This window comes from Rhinopithecus bieti, unplaced genomic scaffold (assembly GCF_001698545.2).
Source record: "Rhinopithecus bieti isolate Rb0 unplaced genomic scaffold, ASM169854v2 scaffold_17971, whole genome shotgun sequence".
Lineage (NCBI taxonomy): Eukaryota > Metazoa > Chordata > Mammalia > Primates > Cercopithecidae > Rhinopithecus > Rhinopithecus bieti.
In genome coordinates, this window is record NW_016809834.1 from 1,928,628 (window position 1) to 1,946,251 (window position 17,624).

At 36.3% G+C, this 17,624-nt stretch overlaps 1 long non-coding RNA gene across 1 annotated transcript in view; it reads right to left on the reverse strand.

The window, feature by feature from the left end:
• Nucleotides 1–6,609: 6,609 nt before the first annotated feature.
• The window catches only part of LOC108541094 (uncharacterized), a 31,484-nt gene continuing 20,469 nt past the window's right edge, over nt 6,610–17,624 (reverse strand). The window contains exons 2-3 of the long non-coding RNA XR_001888859.1: nt 12,937–13,090; nt 6,610–7,019 (exon numbers count right to left, since the gene is read on the reverse strand). This is a non-coding gene — a long non-coding RNA (uncharacterized LOC108541094). The remainder of the gene's footprint in view (nt 7,020–12,936; nt 13,091–17,624) is intronic.

Below are 17,624 nucleotides of genomic sequence, written 5' to 3' on the forward strand. Positions count from 1 at the left end.
GCTCCCAGAGATCTGTAGCTTGTCTAATAGGATTATCATGGAAAGAAACTACAGTATGGTATTTTCTAAACTCCGAGATTGATAACCTTTTCAGAAATTATTAGCATGCCCTTACAAATAAGTCCAGAAAAATCTTTGGGATTATTTAGAGACATTCTCAATCTCTTTTGGCTTAGAATTGTCTCCTCCTGCGTGGGCCTTGCTTTGTGGTCACGCCTACTCTCTCCCATTGGTTCCCATATTATTATGATCTGGCCTATAGGGGGCACTGTGGCTCATGGAATGAGGCGCTGCCTGGGTAAGAGGATGTGACTTAAAATAGCAGCTCTGCCACTATTTCGATGTGTCCAAGATATATCATTTGAGAGGACATTCTTCATCTGCAACTGGAAATAATATTCACCTCAGAAATGGATTGGGATGGCTGTGAAGGTTAAACGGCACTACGCGTGTAAACTACAGCACAGAACCTAGAACTCTGAAGGCTCTCACTAAATGTTAGTTGATTTTGAATCTGCTCTTGAAAACATTCAGTGAGTTTATTCAAAATGCTGTGGAAAAATTGTGGAGAGCAGAGATGGAATTTTTAACTTGACACTGATTGAGGGGCACAGTACTTGTTTGTGATTCCCCAAGTGAATCCATGAGAATCAACTCATGTCCCAGAATGAATAGGAATATATATATTGGAACTGTACATTACAAAGGTAATAAATTAAGCATTTATTTTAGTGCTGCTCTTACTAAAGATTGATTTTCCAGTTCTGAAAATGAACTGGGTCTTTTTGCATCTAAATGAGTAGACCTCCTCTGAGAGACCACCCCTACACTCAGAGTAAAAGCAAGCACAGACCGCTCTCCTTCCTTCCAAGACCCGATGAATAAGGAACAGGCAGATTCTTAGGACACTGGGGAAAGCAGAATTACGTGCCATTCCTGCAGCTGCCCAACTTCTACCAGCAGACCTTGCCTCACTCCTGGTCAAGAGGAATTATAGTCCTGAGCAGGGTCAAAACCAGCAATTTGGACCATCTGAAGACTCTGTTACCTCAAGTGTTCTAGAGTGAAGGCTGTGGGATGCACAGGTTAACAGCACTGCTTAAGTGTCCCGACTTTTAGCAAGAGTGTGGATATTCAACAGATGACCCACCAAACCTTTCCAAATATACTTCTAAAAGTCAGTCTTACCCTTGCTGTTGAACACAGCATATTCACCAACATTCGGACTGCTTCATTACCCTCAAGCTTTACTGCCTTTTTCAGATTTACAACCTCCAGGCTTTAAATACATCGAGAAAACTCTGGTGACTAATTAGGGAGAACGTCCTGTTACAAAGTCACACTTGGTTGGGGGAAAACTCAGCCCTAAAAGAGGATTTTTGGGACCCCTTCTAATACAATTTTGAGAGATTTAAAACTAGAGAATATAGGCCAGGCACGGTGGCTCATGCCTGTAATCCCAGCACTTTGGGAGGCCGAGTTGGGCAGATCACCTGAGGTCAGGAGGTCGAGACCAGCCTGACCAACGTAGTGAAACCCCATCTCTACTAAAAATACATAAATTAGCAGGGCGTGATGGTGTGCACCTGTAATCCCAGCTACCCAGGAGGCTGAGGCAGGAGAATCGCTGAAACCTGGGAGGCAGAGGCTGCAGTGAGCTGAGATTGTGCCACTGCACTCCAGCCTGGGTGACAGAGCAAGACTCTGTCTCAAAAACAACAACAAAAACAACAACAACACAAAACTATAGAGAATATAAGCTTTGTGCTACTTAACAATTTAATAACCTAGATTTTCCAGATCAGGGACAGGTTACAGTATTAAGCTCAGCTGTTATAAATTTAGGTCCCATGAATTCTAATGTTCTAGTATCCAAACATTATCTTTCATCCTTCCTTTCAGACCCCTAAATAGCACAAATTCTTTGTCTATTTGTTCCAAATTTTGGTTCTAAGAATATATTAACCATATATAAAAAGAGAAGTCTACTTAGTATTAGAAGTAGATACATTTCTCATTTTTCAAACCAGAGCGTGAGAGAGTATTTCATTTTCCAAAGTTTTATAAATTATATAATATATAAACATATATGACAGTATGCATATATTTTTATGTAAAATAGTATATTTATACCACAAACATCAACTCCCTTTTATGTCTCTAAATATTGACTGATAATAGAGATTCCTTTTCCCAAATTATTTTTTAACATTATGATTTGAGGGTAATTTTTCTTGATAGGTTTAAAAGTAAACATGTTGTTTTGATTTGGGGTTTAAATATTTTCAGAAGGACTGCTAATATTAAACATTGCGTGAGTTCAGAATGATATGCAAAATTGACAGTGAATTGATCACTGATTCATTCATCCATAGTAACATAATAAATCTTCCTTAGCAGTCTCCACACTTAATGACCTATGAGTATAGACGCAAAAACCTAGATGTCAAGTATGTCACCTTTGATAAAGATAGTTGAGAAATAACTTGTTTTCTTTGTAGTTTACCTCAAGTCCACTCTTGGCATTTGTCCTCACATAAACTCTGTCTTTATTCTACAGCTTAGGCGAGATAAATTGTTAGATCTCTAATTTAGACTCAGAGTGCACCTACATAATAAATCCAGTTTTATTATTACAAATAAACATTCCAAAGCACAGAAAGACAAGCATTGCATGTTCTCACATATTTGTGGAATCTAAAAATCTAAAACAATTGAACTAATGGGAAGAGAGAACAGAAGGATGGTTCCTAGAGCCTGGGAAAGGGAGTGGGAGCCTGGAGTGGGGCAACTGGGAATGGTTAATGTAATGGGTACAAAAAAAAGAATGAATGAATGAATAAGACATACTCTTTGATAGCACAACAGGGTGACTATAGTCAGTAATAACTTAATTGTACATTTTAAAATAACTGTAAGTATAATTGAATTGTTTGTAACACAAGGATAAATGCTTGGATGGATACCCCATTCTCCATGATTACTTAATGGATAATAATGTGATTATTTTACATCACATACCTGTATCAAAACATCTCATGTACCCCATAAATATATGCACCTAATATATAAAATATTAACAACAAACCAACATTCCACTCATTGAATGGGTATAAAAGATGGTTTAGGGTCCAAGGAGAAATTAGATGTGGTGAAACTGGAGTGTGATATATCATTGTGTTTCATTTCTTCTGGAAAGCTCATTAGCCTAAGGGTCTTTTGTAAATAAGACATCTTTGTGGATGGGGGATAATTATTCACATCCCTGGATTAGGTCTACATTCATTCACTCATTCCACAACTATTTGAATGTCTACTGTGTGCCAGACCTTTGCCAAGTACTGGGAATACAATGATCACCAAAAGAAACACAACCTCTGCCCTTGCAGAATTTATAAATTCCTCAGTCATGGTTGACAATTCTTGTGACAGAGCTGATAACTTACAGGCAATAATAACTATTAATTGATTAATTATATAGAAGGTTTAGGTGCTATTATTAACAAAAATCTTACTGCTGAAACATCTTCTAGAGCAGAATTTCTCTGAATGTGGCGCCTGAAATATTATTTTTATAGGACATTGGCAAATGTTAATTGGAAGAGAGGTAAAATGAGTCAATTTATTTACTTTACGACTTCTTTGAGACTTTTGAAGTTTATACACATTTTGATTCTGCAGGAAGGCTGTATTGTTTTCACATTTTCTATGCTTCTTTGAGCATGTAACCTGAAATGAGTCACATCTTACTGGACTTAACGGATCCATGGAACACATTTTGGGAAACATTATCCTAGAGTTACTAGGTGTTAAAGAAAAATTCCAATAACTCGAATTTTCCTCTAAGTGGCTCAATAATTCAATTAATGAGTTGAAGAATGCATTTCATAAAACTTCCAATGAAAGTTTTACACACAACATGTCCTTTTTGTAGGTCTGTATCTATACAGCTGTATTATGCAAATGAAAATTTTATTAAGTTAGTTCACAGATAAAACTTGTTGCATTAACTGGCTCATAGGGTTTATATAAAAAACAAATCTAGTCAACAAAACAATAGTACTAGAAGATGGAGTTTTAGAAAGTCAATAAATAACTCAGTTTCCCTTCTTGATTTAGAAATTTATTTTCAGAAATAAGAGATTTAGGTAGAGGGAGATCAAAATCTCAACTTTATTTCCTGTCAAAGCTGGATTTGAGGGTGTAACTCTGACTGTGGCAACATTTGACCTCTTGCTGTTGAACTTTGGAATGAGAGAAACTTAACCAGTCTCACCTACAGGGCAAGCCAGAGTGAATCCTTTGCAGGGAGCTGGATCCCACACAGAGACGGAGGGAGGATGATCCTGAGCTGTAGAAACCCAGTTCCTTTGCCTAATCCTCCAATCAGTGTAACTCCTTCCACCTTTGTAGAGAGGAGAAAAGGATGGAAATCAGAGGCTGGGAGTCTTTAGGAAAATGCTTTCTTACAGAAACCTGAGAAAATGAGAAGGGGGTGCCCAACACTGGATACTTCAGGGAGAAAAAATTGGGCTTTTTTTTTTTTTTATCATTTTAAGAATCACAAATACTTTTTATTCAGTTTGATTTTATATGATTTTATATATTCTAATATATTAATTAGTGTTTTCCAAATAATAATTACTTTTGGAACTTTTTTTTAAAGAAATGCAGATTCCAGAACCACAACAGATCTATCGTGTCAGAATATCTGAGAAGCAGCCTGGGACTTTTATTTATTTATTTTTTTTGAGACAGAGTCTCACTCTGTTGCCCAGACTGTAGTGTAGTGGTGTGATCTCAGCTCACTGCAACCTCCGCTTCCCGGGTTCAAGCGATTCTTCTGCCTCAGCTTCCTGAGAAGCTGGGATTACAGGCNTTTTTATATGATTTTATATATTATAATATATTAATTAGTGTTTTCCAAATAATAATTACTTTTGGAACTTTTTTTTAAAGAAATGCAGATTCCAGAACCACAACAGATCTATCGTGTCAGAATATCTGAGAAGCAGCCTGGGACTTTTATTTATTTATTTTTTTTGAGACAGAGTCTCACTCTGTTGCCCAGACTGTAGTGTAGTGGTGTGATCTCAGCTCACTGCAACCTCCGCTTCCCGGGTTCAAGCGATTCTTCTGCCTCAGCTTCCTGAGAAGCTGGGATTACAGGCACCCACCATCACGCCTGGCTAATTTTTGTATTATTAGTAGAGACAGGGTTTCACCATCTTGGCCAGGCTGGTCTTGAACTCCTGACCTCGTGATCCACCTGCCTTGGCCTCCCAAAGTGCTGGGATGACAGGGACTTTTAATTTTTAAAAATGCCCCAGATAATCTTCATCATTATTAAAGTGTAGAAAACACTAAGCTGTAGAAATTGAACAAAATTATCTAATTTATTTAGGAAACCTAAGTGGATCAGAACATTTAGGTAATCCATTTTTTTTTCTCAATTTTTATTTGGATATTTTAGCATTATATAGATATGCTGTGAGAAGCTGGTGAGACAATATTTTCCTGATGAGATGCCAGAACAATCACCGTTGCTTTAATAGAATTTGTTCAGTGGCACTGGTTGTGTGGAAAATTGTTTTCTCCTCAGATTTATGGTTCTTTCTCAAAAATATTACAGAATACTATGCTCTTCAAGGAAAGCTGCTTTTGTTTGATCTACTTGGCCTTAAGGGAAGAATACATTTAATAAGCACTGATTAGATTAGTTTCAAGTTATTCTTCACTTGGGCTATAAGAATTATTTAGTTGGCATGAAAAGGGATTAGATAATTTATTAACTGGCAGAAATGACAATTATGACTGAAAATCATAATTATGGCATGTGTCTAAATAGAAAGAGAAAAATATGTTGCAAAGAATGGTCATGGACATTGCTCATTTCAACATTCTTTAAAAGAATATGTGTACTATCAATTACCAGTTAGGTGTACAGATTAGTAACAATATAGCTAATTTTCTATTTTACTTTATTCAGAGCTGAAAACATCTAAAATAGTGAGTTAAAGAAAGTTTTCTTTAATCAACACTTGAAAATATACCCCAATCGTTTCAGAGATAGTAAGATGTTTTCTGTTTATGTAGCTTTTAATTTTATTACATGAACTGTTGTTAGAAGTTGAAGAGGTTGCCTTAATTTTTATTTTGCAATCTTTATGGATTGAATTAAAAAATAATTTTTGGACATGCTAAATATTCTGAGAGGTGTTTTAGAAGTAGATTCTGTATCCTTAGAGACCCTCTAGTTCCCACAGCAGCTTCTCCAGGGAAAAGCCCTTCTTCACTATATTCACCACAAATTAATTGCAGTTATTCATTTTTTAAAGCAGCACTAGAAGCTGATCTTAGCTTAAAGGAAGACTTATCTCACGTATGAGCAGCAAATTGATTTTCTCTTCATGGCACTGTATCGATGGGGTTAAGTATTTTCATAGAAGACCATGCTATCTAATGCAAGTAGATTTTCAAGAAAATCACTATGCTAAATACTTCAGTAGAAGGACTTTATCTACATACAGCAGCAACTGTGACCTGCTTTAGAGATGACATCATTGGGTGTCATGTGGCTCTTTATGTGTTTCAGCCTCAGAAAGAGATAATCTGTGAAAGCCACAGAGCCTGATTTCTGCTGTGATAATCTTCAGCAGACCGAGGCTGGGGCTAGAACGAGGCAGACCTGTTCATATGGTGTGTGCAGTGCCTTGTGGAATTCTTAACTCTATTTTATTGTATTATATTTAATCAAAAAGTAGATCAGATGATAGCATGAAGCAAATTGGCTGCTTTGGACTAATGGGATCTTCTTTTCTGCATTAAGATCAAGAACTTTTCTGGAATCCTCTGTTCTCCGAGTAGCCTTGTCTTCTCTGTGTGTTTCATCAATTTGAAGAACACTGGCAAAAATCAGCAAACTTCATCTCCCAAAAAGCTCTCGCTCTTTTTTGCCAGTACTTGAAGATTTCTGCTCCAAAATCTGCTTTGAGCTGCTTGAGCATGGTGGTTGATAACTGAAAGGCAAAAGCATCACCTATTTAGTGTGTGTTACAGAAATTTTTTAGATAACTTTACTAGCTAACCCAGGTGACCCTTTACGGATTTCTTCCAAAGCCAATTTGAATAAACAACTCTTCCCTCTCAAATGGGCAAGAGTAACTATTCAGCACCATGGAGAGGTCCGCGCAGCGTGCTGCAACGTGGGACTGTGACCAGGGCAAGCACTCCGACAGTGTAAGTTTTACAGATGTCTGCCATCTATTTTAGGTGTATCATATTTGTACATATGAAGAGAGAAAACTTCAAAGTCGAAGTGAGTCAGGTTAAATTTAAGCTATAAAAGCTGATGGCCTTCATTACATTTTTAAATTCAGAATTAAGCATTTAAAATGTATCAGAGTATTCATTTGAAAAAAATACTTTCTCATTGCATAATTAGTATGTGGATATTTGATGCTTTGAATTTTGAGAATCTAAGTTTGGGTGTTCTTTTTTTTTAGTACACCAAAACTAATCGCATTGCAGTGGACAAAACAATGGCTTTGGAAATAGCATTTTAATATACACATATAAATAGTTCCAAATGTACAATCTGTTGCCCTTTGTATGCACAAGCCTCATTTGGAAAGTAGTTCCTGATTTGTACAGTTTGAGAAGGTCAGTGTTAAACTTTTTCACTTTAGATTATACTTTCAGTTACCAAAAGAACGAATGTCTAGGTATTCTAATGTCAGTACATGGGAGGTATTTGATGACTTAAAAATTTCAAATTTATTGGTATGAAATGTATAGAGTGGCAGTTTATTATAAGTAGAAATAATAAGTAAATTTATAAAATTATATATGGGCCATTGAAATAGTACTTTCAGCATTATTGAAAATAATTAGTTTCAAAATGTTCAATTTAAATGTTCAAACAAGAAATAAAAAAATACGGTTTCTTCAAAAACATCTTTTAACTCCATCTTTAAGACTATCAAAGGTGTAGTTCTATGATATTATGATATGACACAACCAACAAAGAAATAATACTTTGAGTTACTACCCAGAATGACCCCAACAGATATTTTGATTAACTATTCAATTTTTTTTCTAAGAGAACATATTGTCATTAAAAAATAATTTTAACAAATCATTATTCTTTTCTCAGGAACTTAAATGTGTTTCGGAACATTTATTTATGCAGAATCATTTATTTTAAAACCTAATAAACATATATATTCATATTATTGTATTATAAAATGTATTTCCCTTAGTAGTTTTCTTCATTTTTAAAAACCAGTGGTAAATGCAATTTACTCAGCTCTACCTCTAATTCAAATATAATGGATTATTTCTGTTATGGATAATTTCCAAGTGAATTACTGTTGCTTCTTAACTCTTTGGTAATTTGGCATTTGATTTTGGGATAAATGGTACTTACATTTTGACAGTGTATGAAGTTCAGAATTTTAGAGAATGTAACAATTTTATGTAAAGGAGACCTTGGTATACATTTTTGTCATCTTTCCTCAATAGATCCACTGATGATTTCTGTAATTGATGTCAGTATTTAAAAGGCCTTAGTTTTTGAAAAGAATGAAAGGTAGATTTCTGATTTCAGTTTTTTTAAGTTTCATTTCCCCAAATTTTATTATTCTGCTTTGGTTAATAGGTAAGTAGGACTTTTCACACACTATTGCATGTACCTCTGTGATTTTAAACTTAAATTGTTCCCTTATGGTAAACTGTATCCATTTCCAGCCCCTGATGAACTTTGGACGAATCATTCTGGTTTATTAAATTATACATTCTAATCCAGAAGAATCCAAGATTCATGTCATAAAATGCATCTGCTTGCTCTGAAATGGTGTCCGGAGGAGATGTACCTGATTCAGAAATGTATTTGATCTTTGTCTCTGTCTCTCTGAATGATGTGATTCATTTATGATACTGTCAGAATGTAAAATTTTATATTTGCTGCTTTTTTGCAAACATTTTAGTGATATATTTATAACCACAGTTATCCAGCACAGACACTTTTCTGTAGTTGAGATATCATGGCCTATGTATGTATTTAACCAGAGATTGTTGCTGTATGACAAACTACAAACAGATGTTTGCTTCTGTTTTGATAGCCTTTCAATCATTACTGAAACAGTCACCTGAACAGTAGAAAAATGTTCAGAGCTAAACTATTAGCTATTCACGCTTCTTTTTCTTTCTTTCTTTCCTTTTAAATAACATTCTGGTGGTAGCAGATGTATGTGAACAATCTTAAATTTAGTTGAGTGACATTTTGCTTTTCTTGCCAATGTAAAAATATGCTCCCAGATCTCTTTACTGTGGTCCACCCACCCTTGCAAGGGATTTATAACCTTTGGCTACAAAGAATGTAGGGGCATATTTATTTATGAAAGCCACCCTAGTTAGGATGCTTTACAAGGTGGCTGAATATAGAGGCAGTTAATTGGCAGGTGTGGTTTTTACTGCTGATTTTAACCCTTTTTGGCACTAAGAAAGATTGGTTGATCTTGGAAATAGTTCTTACATCCAAGGTCTTCAGACTCATCTCTGTTGCATCAGTCTACATCACATATTCCTGTAGAAGCAGCTCCTCTAGCTACAGTCCCAACAGGAGCAGTTCCAGTAGGGAAGAGCCTGAAACTGGAATGTGTTGCAAGAAGATCCTAAATGGTAGCTTCTTAGAGGGACATAGGGATCCTTGGGGTTATTTCAGTGAGCAGGATGCTGATTGATTCCAAATGGGTTCTAGGCTTGTTTTAGTATGTTTCTAACACTCTAAGGGGCTCAGTGGACATTAGAGGCTCAAGAGAGGTACCCTAGAATCCCAGAGAATCACTATAGAATCATGATTCAGCATAAAACTTTCTATCAAGTGATTTTTGTCCTCAGTTACTATGTTTTACTGTTGTTCCTTTCTCTGTCCCAATTTTATTTGCAAGGCACATTCCTACTTTATATTTCTTGATGGACCTAACTAGATATGACCTGACTGATTTGAGATTTACATTAAGTATTACAAGAAATGATGGAATAATCTTACATTTTCCAGAGAACTGAAAAGAGCTTAGGGACTTTTCATGGAAGATATACACATAGCTGAAAGTCCGAGAATACTATCCAAATAGAAATGTCTGGATATGATGCTTTTCTCACTTTGACTAATCTTTCAAATTCCAGTCCCTCTGGATTTCACTCTCCCCCATAAGTAAACTTAAGGTGGAGCATGTAAAGAACAAGTACACGTCCAGGCAGCCAGTCCTAGGGTGAAGTCAGGCCACTTCCATCTTGCCTAATTTGTCCTGTAATTCTGACTCTCTTCTTGGATTTTTGACACCATTTCATCTATACTTCTGGAGTTGACACGCTACATCACACAGTCCCTGACTCCATTAATAAGACCCATCTTGATGCAATACACATTTTGAATCCAACATTCCGGATTGACCTAAGTAGCATGCTTCTCTAGAATGCTGTTTTAGTGCTTGATCTCTGACTCCTGTGCACAACAGTGGCAGGAAATAAAACTCCGCTTCTCCACCTTGGGTTTCATTTTGTGTGCTTTGAAACTGATGGAACTGTACTGTGTAGAATACAATGTTGGTATAGAAAGCATGTACATTGACTACCCATGACATAGTAAATATCCATTTTTAAAAACAGTCAAAGACAGACTCAGCGTAATGATGTCACAGTAGGTATGAAAGAATATAAAGCTTCGGTGCCTTAGAGCAATTCTTACAAATTTGCTTATGTTTAATTTTCGTTGAGATTCCTAGAAATATAAATACAAGCATTGTATCTGGACTTTTGAAGATTTTTTCTGATGTCTTGGTGGAGAAGATAAAGACTTGTGAATGGAATGATAATTTGGAGATAGCAACCAATTTACTGACCCCTGGGCAAGGGATTTCTATCAGAATATGTGACTTGTAAGGGACCTCAACACTGACCAATCAGTGGAAGATTTATGGAGAAATTTTTGAAAAATAATTACAGGCTGGTGCAGTGGCTCATGACTGTAATCCCAGCACTTTGGGAGGCCGAGGTGGGCAGATCACCTGAGGTCAGAAGTTCGAGACCAGCCTGGCCAAAGTGATGAAACCCTGTCCTTACTAAAAATACAAAAATTAGCTGAGTGTGGTGGCAGATGCCTGTAATCCCAGCTACAGACTGAGGCAGGCAAATCGCTTGAACCCACTAGGTGGAGGTTGCAATGAGCCGAGATCATGCCATTGCACTCTAGCCTGGACGATAAGAGTGAAACTCCGTCTCAAAAGAAAAAAAAAAAAAAACAAAAGAAGGACAGAGCTATTTTTCAATGGTATAGGAATAAAGCATTGAGCTTCTCATCACCAGAAATATGAGTCACACTGGATGACCCACATAAAAGATGCTATAGAAGGGGACTCCGTAATGGTGTGTGTGCATATGTAGCAGAAGGTCTATGTGATCCCTAAGGTCTTTTCCAACTTAGACATGGATAAGAGTCATCAGTGCAGTGTTGTCTCATTAAAAAAAGAAAACAATAATTTCTTCATTCAACAAATACGTATTGGGTACATACCCTTGTGATTAAAAGAACTGAGATGATTAATCCTCCCTGCGCTCCTTGAGAAACCACCCACTTGAAAAGGAGTAAGAAAGGGGAAAACTGGGAAATAAAACCCCAGGTGGGTTTTATTTTAAACCTCAGGAGTTGAAAAAATCCCAGGAGGGAGAGTAAGATGCATCACTTGGATCTATTTGAAAAGGGAAAACTAGGTTAAAGGAGAAAAAAGCAGAACTGGAGTTATAATTTATCTTTTCATTATCCCTAGCATAGAGATACTACAATGCATGAAAAGAAATGAAAATTTAGAATTTATTGATCCCTAATCAATTCTATGATTCTGTTTAGGACTGTCAAATCTCTAATGAGCTTTTTTGCTCTTTTGCCTGTATCCTTTCAACCTGTGTAGCTATATCTGCATCATATACCTTTAAAGATTCTGTTCCAATTGTCGTCTGTTCTTTTATAAATTGGGAGAAATCCTGAAGCTGTAGACCATCAATTCAAGGGGTCAACATCAAGTCAGCATAGCTACTGGCCCTGCTCTGAACTTGAATCTTTGCTTGATTAATTTATCATACTTGGTGAATCTAGGCTATGCTGTAACAAAGGGATCCCCCAAAGTATAATAGCTCCCAAACAGCAGTTTTTATTTCCTGATTAGGCATCAGTAGTGAAAGGCGAAGCAATACAGTGGTGTGAGCCTTCTTCATATAGTCATTCAGAGAACCCAGGATGGTGGGAGCTATGCCATCTTCAACACGTGGCTTTCAAGACCACCCTCCAGTTGTCTCCCTTCTAGCAAAATAGAAAGGAAAAAGGGCACATGTGGGAGGTTCTCGTGGGCCCATTCTGAAAGAGGCACACCTCACTCAGCTCACATTCTTTTGACTGAACCCAGTCACATGCTGATATGGTTGGTCTGTGTCCCCACCCAAATCTCACCTTGAATTGCAGCTCCTATAATCCCCACGTGTCATGAGAAGGACCCAATGGGGGGTAATTGAATCATGGGAGCAGGTTTTTCCGGTGCTGTTCTCATGATAGTGAACAAGTCTCATGAGATCTGATGGTTTTATACAGGGCAGTTTCCCTGCACACATGCTCTTGCCTGCCACCATGTAAGATGTGCCTTTGCTCCTCCTTCACCGTCTGCTATGATTGTGAGGCCTCCCCAGCCAGGTGAAACTGTTATTTCATTAAACCTCTTTTTCTTTATAAATTGCCCAGTCTCAGATATTTCTTCATAGCAGTATGAAAGTGGACTAATACACATGCCATACCTAACTGCAGGGGAGATTGGGAAATATCCTACAGGTTACATAGAAATAAGAAAATAAAATAGATTTTAGAGCACTTAGTACTTTCTGCCATACCTGGGCTTCTGTTCTACTATGGGAAGACTTCTTTCTCCAAACCCACAGTTCCTGTTGCTATAAACCTGGTATAGCCTGCTAGATATGCTTGATGTTAATTTTACTGCAGCCTCGACCATTGCTAATTTCAGTCTTCCAGGTTGCAAACTTGACCCTAGGTAATTTAAGCCGAAAAATAATTTATTAGAAACACAACAGATAGCTCACTAAATTGACAGGAGGGCTAGAGAATCAGGCTCAGAAAAAGAAGAACCCATGGAAAGGCACACACAAGAGACAACATTATTGGAATGCTGTTGGCCTCACAATACATTGGATGCAATGGCTATGCAGTTCAAAAATACCCCTCACTTTTCTGAGACACTTCTTCCAGATTCAAAGTCCTGAACTGGGCCATGCCATTGACTGGTTTAGATTATGCATTCAGGCCTGATTGCTAGAATTCAGGGAAGGGAATTACTTCTATAATGGGGGATAGAGTCCTGTTCCTTACTGTAATATGCAAAGCAGTGTATTCTGTAATTATGAGAGGGTCTCAGATAAACTAAAAAAAGCCAAAATCCAGTGTCCCTGATGTTGTAAGCTGCCCCTGATGTCACATTAGATCTACTAATGACCATGGTGATTCTCGTTGATCCCAGTTGGCCACATGCTTAGCCTGTGCTTTATTGCTATGCTTAGACTATGCCTTGTTGCCCCTCCTGGAATATGTGTTTTCACCACTTTCACTAGTTTATTACCCTAGCCTGCCTAGTAACCTCTATGAATCTTTCTTTGGCCCTTTGTGATGTTAGCTGAGCTTTTCAGGTCCTTTCCTACAACACTTGGCCTTGTTTGGAGAATTTAATTTAGACCTGGGACCTACATGGTAAGTCTGCAGGGCCCTCACTCAGACATTTGACTCATCTCCTGAGGGGTTTTCTCATCTGTAAAATGAATAAGTCGGCTCAATTCACATTAGTCTCAAAGGGACACCAAAGCTTAACAAGATCGTGCTTCGAGATATTTGGAACACAGGGTGGCATTATCACATTATTATTTTCACAAGCTGTTAACCTGAAGGGGAAAAATAAAGAGTGGAAATTTAATGCCAGAGAGGTTTTGGCACTTTGTCAACTCAGCATTAGCTTTGAGGGCTTTTGGAATTTTGCCTGAAATTTTCAACACCAAGCAGCTAAAAGCTGTGTTTTTGTAGGCTCGTGATATTCCTGTCCCCAGGGATGGCATTAAGCACTTGCGAAGCATGAACTGTGCCAGGCCTATCTTCCAGTGTCCCACAAACAAAAAAGCAATGCACACTCTAAATTGCTGTGTGAACCCACATTTTCCACTTGGAACAGCACCTCTGACTTGTGCCAGTAGAAAAAGGATGATGGGAAGGGAGTAATCCATGATTGCATGTGTTAAATACATTCCCTATGTGACATGTGGGGTAATCATGGCTGGGAGGCTTCTGTTTGGGTGCTCAGATGGACCCTGCTGAAGGTGATGGGACCTTTGTAGATCTTTCACAGTCTCCCACATCAGTCTTTTTTGAAAGAGAGCTATTGGTTATGCAAAAGTCACCTTTGCCAACTAAACCAAAGACTGGGCTAATTAGAAGCTAGGAAAGAGAAATACATCCTCTTGGAACTTCATTTTGGGATTTTGGAAGGAAGAGAAAGGCGGGAAAACCTGCTAGAATCTGGGGAAACATTTATTCATTCCCTGTAATTGATGTTTAAGCTATATGATCATAATTACCCTGAAAGGTTCTAAATGGTTTACTTTATTTGGACAAGAAAAATACATAGGATTCCACGTATGTGCCTAAAACACATATGCACATATATTTTTAAAATAATATGCCTCATATATTAAAAGATGATAAATTTTCAGTGTCAAGAGCTAAAAAGTATAGTTTTGAATGAATATGCTTATACTTCTTAATGTGTATACATTTTATATTTTCATGAAGACCAACAAATCTGTGCTTTGTCAGTGGAAGAAGGGAGCTATTTACATTTTAGAGCAAAGTACAATGATCACTAATTTATCAAAAACTGATAGGAAATGAGGTTTCTGTATAAATGAAATCTATCAATAATGGACGGTTACTTTTTTTTTCAGTAGAAACATTTTGAATGACATTGTTTCTAAACTACATTGTAATATTCTCTGTCTCATTTTATAGCAATGCTTTTTCATTTATCATTGTAATACATATCTATATTCATTTTAGAAAATATGAAATGTTAGAAAATATATCTCACCATTAATCGAACAAAGACCACTATTAACATTTCAGTGAATTTCCTTGGAGTTTCCTAAATGTGTATACACTAGGTATGAATATGAATATATATAAAATACCTCTTAAATATATTTTCAACATTTTTAACTGTGCTTTTAAAAACTCAACATTTTAATTTCTGTGTCATTAAAATTTCTCAAAGTTTTATAGTACAATGTGAATGAGTAAGATTAAATCACATAGACGTATAACTTATTGAATTATGCCACTATAGTTATCAATGTCAACATTGAGGGTGTTTATATATTTTCACATTTTTGTTTCCCTACAAGAGATTACTATAAGTATAAAAAAATTTATATAAAATTTTTAAGGATATTGATATATATTCTTACATTCCTAGAACTGTTGTGCTAGTTCTGTTAATTTAATAGATTGAAAGTGGCCTGTGTTTAAAACCTGAATTTCTTTTTAATTGTTGAGGTTTAACATTTTCACATTTTGTGGCCATGTTGACTTATTCTGTGAATTGTCTATTGTTTTACTGAGATTTTATGTGTTAAATGTTATTATACATTATTTTTTCCATTCATATATGTGGGATATATTTTCCTAGATTGCATATTTCAATCTTTAGAATTTTAAATATATTTTTGGAAACAAAACGAAGTATCCCATTCGCCTATATATTTTTGTGTTTTTTGAAAACTGGTTTCAACTTTATCATTTGTCTTAAGTTCATTGAAATTTTGGTGTATGGCATAATGAGAAATAATAGTCTTACTTTATTCCAAGTAGTTAACCCTTTACTTGAGCACCATTTACTGAGTCCTTTGCTCTCTGCTACAAACTAGTAGAGAACACCATTACTGAGTACTAGTACTAATACTGAACACCACTACTAGTTTGTAAGACAGAACAAAGGACTCAGTAAATGGTGCTCAGGAATCTTTACCATATGTTAAAAATAAATCCATTAGAATCTCTTTCTGAACTACCTTCCTGGTTTCACATGTCTATTCTAGTACCTGTATTTTACTGTCTTAAATATTACATTTATATGATGAATTTTAATATTTAGTAGAGAATTCTCCACTTCATATATTTTCATGTTCTTGGATGGTCAGACTCATTCCAGATAAACTTTACAATTGTATACTTACGAGATTATTTAGAGACTTTAATAGCAATTGCATCAAATCTGTAAACTAATATAAGAACTGATACCTTTGCAAATTTGTTCTTACCATCTAGGAACACTGTGTAGATAAATAAATATTGACATAAATATGCATAAGAACATGAATAGATATAGATATCAGAAAACATTTGAAATTTCATTTTATATGTTTTATGTTTTTTATTTTTTTTGAGATGGAGTCTTACTCTGTTGCTGAGGCTGGAGTGCAGTGGTATGATCTCAGCTCACTGCAACCTCTACTTCCTGGGTTCAAGTGATTCTCCTGCCTCAGCTTACTGAGTAGCTGGGATTACAGGCCCATGCCACCATGCCTGGCTAATTTTTGTATTTTCAGTAGAGATGAGGTTTCACCATGTTGGCCAGGATGGTCTCGAACTCCTGACCTCAGGTGATCTGCCGCCCCCCTTGGCCTCCCAAAGTGCTGGGATTACAGGCATGAACCACCGTGCCCGTCATATTTTTTTCACTTTACTTACTATGATTATTCCTATACAAATGGATTACGGATTATTTCCTTCTTTCCTTTTTTTTTTTTTTAAGACGGAGTTTCGCTCTTGTTGCCCAGGCTGGAGTGCAGTGGTGCAGTCTCGGCATGAGTCACCATGCCCGGCTATTTCTTTCCTTTTTTTCCACCTCTAACTGGTTATTACTAGAATATAGGAAGCAATGGCTTTTTGTCGTATTGATTTGTATATTTTCAACTTATTAAAATCTCTTAATAGCACTTCAGAATTTTTTTAGTTGATTCTTTCGAGGTTGTTAACCATGTAATTTTCTCAACTGCAAATAATACTAAATTGCCTCTTCCTTTCCAAAAGTCTTATTGTATTGATTAGAAAATTCAACCTAAGCAACATAGGTTGTCTTATTATCCATAGTGGATGCGATGAGTTATGGTCTGTTCTTGCATTGTGGTATTGCTGTTTGGTTTTAACGCGTAGTTCTTTATATGTTGCTTTTAATTTTTATTTTATGGTATGTTATTTAAGTTTTTACATCTCTGCTTATAAAATGAAATTCACCTGTAGTTTGTATTTCTCTCAAATTTGAATCAGGGCTATGCAAGCTTCATAAAATGAAAAGCTTCCTAGATTTTCCTTTGGTTTCTAATTTTATATAGCATAGTAATTACATGTTCCTTGAAAGTTTGAAAAAAGTTCTTAATAAAACTGTTCAGCCACAATGTCTTTTCTTTTACATATTTTAAAATAACATTTTCATTTCTTCCATGGTTATTAGATATTCAGGTTTTCT